This window comes from Capsicum annuum, chromosome 1 (genome assembly GCF_002878395.1).
Source record: "Capsicum annuum cultivar UCD-10X-F1 chromosome 1, UCD10Xv1.1, whole genome shotgun sequence".
Classification (NCBI taxonomy): domain Eukaryota; kingdom Viridiplantae; phylum Streptophyta; class Magnoliopsida; order Solanales; family Solanaceae; genus Capsicum; species Capsicum annuum.
The window spans coordinates 10,806,626-10,811,412 of record NC_061111.1 but is presented as its reverse complement, the minus strand read 5'-3'; the positions used below and the strand labels follow the sequence as shown (position 1 = coordinate 10,811,412).

The 4,787-nt window shown below is 33.4% G+C and overlaps 1 pseudogene; it reads left to right on the top strand.

Annotated features, from left to right (window-relative positions):
- Positions 1-4,787, top strand: part of LOC107863544 — a 54,304-nt pseudogene that overhangs the window by 10,406 nt on the left and 39,111 nt on the right.

The window sequence follows — 4,787 nt, the reverse complement described above, 5'->3', positions numbered from 1 at the left end:
CATAGATCTAAACCAGATAGAAAAATTCTCAACACCTGTTAATTGGAAAGAAATTATCTAAATTCCACTTACATCTGAAGGACTGAGGAAGAGAGGGTGATTATAATCCAACGCAGTTATTGATGTTCTTGAAGATCATGCAGCTTCAGTACCAATTTCATTCACCATTTTTGCAGTTTATGCCACAAGCTTCGAAACCTTGATCTCAAGAACCAGCTACAACTTACTACTAAGATCTACAGTTGAATCTCATTCACAATTACAGAATCGAACTTTATCCAGCTAGTGTAATCTAGCATGCATGCTCTGATACCATGTAATTATACTAAGTATCAATGACTTAGAATACACAAATTAAAAAGAGAGATTCTTGATGAATAGATTTTTGTATATTTCTTCATTATCTTCAATGTACATTAAGTGGTATTTCACAACAACAACAACAAACCCAGTATATTCCCACATCGTGGGGTCCAGGGAGTGTAGAGTGTACGCAGTCCATACCACTACCTCTAAAGAAGTAGAGAGGTTGTTTCCGATACTGGGTTTTAACCTATAACTAACTTTGAGCATTTAACTAACAAACTATACATTGACACAATATTCTTGATTAACATGTGTATTACAATACTCAACAGTTAGTCTTAGTCCACAAAACATACAACCACAAAAACCAAAACACAGACCAATATAAAAATATATTCTAAATCAACAACTCAAAATTGGAGAAAATAAACAACAACAACAACAAACCCAGTGTATTCTCACATAGTGAGGTCTGGGGTGAGTAAGATGTACGCAGTCTATGAAAAATCCAAAAAACAATAAAAATGAAAGTTAAAACAGCTGGTAATTGATCTGAAAGAAAAATTTTGGCAGAATCAAAAACTCAAAATAGGAGAAGATGAACAACAACACATGCAAAATCGAAAAATCAACAAAAATGAAAGTTAACCGAGCTGGTAACTGGTCCAAAGGAAAAATTATGAAAAAATAGGGAAAAATATCATTGTCTATATAGTCTTTGTTCATGACACGTGCAACCACAAAAATCAAAACACAGATGCATATTATTAATCAAAATCGAGAAAACTTGTACCCAACTTAAAACCCAGATACATGCAATATATATAAACACATACAACTTCAAAAAAAATAACAAAATTCACCAAAAAAATAAAATAAAAGAGAAATAAGACTGTACCAGGTGCTTGAAAGATTAACAACACAAATCGTTATTTTGTAAACAGCAAAAGCAAAACTCAGATAACTTTATATATTCATACACGAACTTTACTACAGTTGTATATACAGGAATTTTAGTAAAGCTCTTTGAAGATTAGCTGGAGAAAAAATTTGAGAATTTTTTTGAAGAATGTTTTGGGTGTTTTGGTAATTATGCTGAAAGAAGAAATGGAAGGGAAAGAAATGAATAGGGAAAGTAAAAATCAAAGGGAGAAAATAGTGTGAAGTGGAAAAGACACATGTAAAAATACACATTTGCCATTATTATCGATATTATTTACGAAACTATCCTTGGTAGTGCAATCAAACCTTCACTTATATATAAGTGTAATGTAATGTAAAGTGTAATATGAAGTTGAAATGCCATCACAATATTAAAATTGTTAAAAAATTGAAAAGATTTTTTTTTTTTTTGGTAGAACACAGCACCAGCACCATTACCGGGGATGCAAAGATGGCAAGAAATGGCATTTCGGATCTCCGGCGACAAGGCGTATTTCTCCGGCTGTGGATTCTTTGGCGCACAAGACACTCTCTGTGACAACGCTGGTCGCCATTACTTCAAAGAATGTTACATTGAGGGTTCTATTAACTTCATTTTTGGCAATGGCCGCTCTATGTATAAGGTACGTATACATGTAACATGTCTTATAACGGTCGCTCTATGTATAAGGTGCGCATGTAACGAGTTGTACGTGGTCTTGAACAATCTTTTAAAGTTACGGTAAGCATAAAGTAAACAATTTGGTTTAAAATATTAGGTTGCATTGAAAAGATAGATAATAATAGTACTAACAGTAACAAGAAATTTTTCAAAAAAGTGAGATAATTTGCGCAGATTTGATAAAGCTGGAATCTGTCTGTTGATGTCTGCAGTTTGAACAAAAGGAGGATTACTTTTTCCATTATTTAAATGCTCACGCCTAATTAGAGATTAGTAAAGTTTGTAGAATATTGAGTGCTTATGCAGTAAACTATGATACTAAAGGGCAGCCCAGTGCACTAAAGCTACCGCTATGCACGGTGTCCGGGGAAGGGCCCCACCACAGGGGAGTATTGTACGCAGCCTTACCTTGCATTTCCAAGGCTTGAACCCGTGACCTGGTCACATGGTAGTAACTTTACCAGTAAACTGTGATACTAATTCACTGTTTATGTATAAAATAACTAGGTCCCCGATTGCAGATTCTTTAACATTCTCTTAAAGTATGCTTATGTTTTCAACTCCACAATGAATTTGAAACTTCTTCTATTATCAATTAAATGCTTCAGTTAGCAAAAAAAAAAAAAAACAGTATTTAAAAACCAGATAATATGTATTATAGTTATAGAAAATATATTTTTAAATGTGTGAAAAATGTAGTTAAAAGGAAATATTAATTATCTCTCCAAAGAATGAACATGATATTAATTCTCTTGCCAGTAAATAGTAGAACTTTGTCGTCGGTATTGGATTCATGTGAACTTAGTATTTTCGGCACGAAATATACATGAACTCATATTTTCGACAAGAAATATACATATTTGTGTGAAAATTCGCTAAAGTTACACTAAGAAGTAGTTATGAGTCCGTATGTTAAAAGTACGATAGGGTTACTGCTAAGGACCTCAGAAGTTGAACCTAGAAAATTTAAATTCTGATCCGCCTCTATTACAAATCAACAATCCTGGGCGGGATATATGTTTGTGTCAGGGTACGACATATGTATATTGAAATATTTCTTTAACATGTATAATTCAGAACCCAATAAACTACATTTTCTAGAATACGTAACACAGAAGTAATAAACTCTAAAATAACACTTCCTCCGCTTGCTGATTTTTTCGCTAACCTGGGTGTTCATTTTGCAGGTTCCCTAAGATTTTACAATTTCCAGGAGGTTCCGTCACAAGGAAGAAAGATTATCAATATGGAAAAAATGCAAATTCCTAATCTCAGAGTACAGAAGTGTCAAAATAAATGGTACGATGCAGCAACACAAACAGAGCAACAACTAATACTGCGTCATGAGCAATCATAATTGCAGAACCAGTAAATGCAATAACAACCAACAATGATCAACCAAATTATGACAACAGAAGAATATGGCGAATAGCAAGATATAAGGGTACCAATGTAATATTACCAGCTAGGGATTGACAACTATTTCTTGAAAAAATGATGAATTAGCTATAGCCCCTCTCCTAACAGTGGTATTAGCTTTGCCTCGAGGCTCAATCTGTTGGAAAGGAACAATAGTTAACGACTCAAATTTTAAGAAATTTTCAAGATCTAGTGTGATATCGCAAATTATTGTTACCTAATATAAGCAGATTTGGCTTGAAATCCAACAAAGAGCTGAAGAAGTCTTCCTTAGTATTGATTTCATGGCACTTGTGAACTTGTAAGCGTCTTGGATGAAATCATTCCAAGCCCTTTGAGTTGTTTTTTCATGTCGAATCTGTGGCTAGGGGCAACGATTGCTTGTGTTTCTTCTATATTTTGGCGTCGAGAAGCTGGCTCATCAATTATCCTCGGTTGTCTTCTTCCAAGTGGTGCTCCAGTAGCGTTTCAATTTCCTAATCGAGCATATTTTCATTTGTAGTTAGTTTAGTGTTTACTGTTTTCAAGTGTTTCCTTTTTTTTTTTTGGGTGTTTTATATTTGGGCTATAGAAAAGAAAAAAAAAAAAACTAATTACCTTTTTAATAATTCTTTAATTGTAACTTTCTCGCTTGGCATGGCATGACTAAGACCACGAGATTAAGAAATATTTTAGTATATTTGATATGTCTTTTACTTAAAGATTATAAAATTTAAAAACCATTTTTTTTTTGTTAAATTTCGTATCAAAATTAAAATAAATTATTCTTTTTTTAAAGAGAGGGAGTAACTATTTTTTTCAAGGAATTAAAATATGACTATTTGTGAAATTTACTATCAAAAGAGAAATGTGCTAAATTGCTTTTATTAGCATAAGGCTGTGAGTTGCATTCAATAGCCACGAGATTTGGATCCATTACAGCCTAGATAGAAGATCTCCAGATGAGAACATTGAATTTGCATTCTTGGGTTGTAGTGGTTCTGGATCAGTATTTTAGAATTGTCTATTCGTACACATACTTTGATAATGTTGTGGCTCATGATGGTTGGGATGATTAGTAAGACTCTTCTATCATACACCAAGGTATCTTATTTGTGCAATACATTTCAGACCCAATTATATTTTTCAATTTTATTGCGTCTGTAGTTAGTTATGAATTTTGATGATTAAATGACTATAGGTGCAAACTTGACAAATTGATTCTTATATTTCAAATATGAAAATTGAGTTTATTGCTTTCACTCTTTTTTTTTTTTTACGAAAAAACAAGGTGGTTCTTGGATAGTTATAGCGGCTCTTAGGAGCGAAATATATTTTGGGTGGGGATGGAGTGGATGGGGGCTCAGACATATAAATATATATAGGAACAAAAAAAAAGGGATCACCTTAATCAACACCTAATGTTTTTCTCAAATTACTCCAATATGATTGGGGCGGGGGGGGGGGGGGGGGGGGGGGG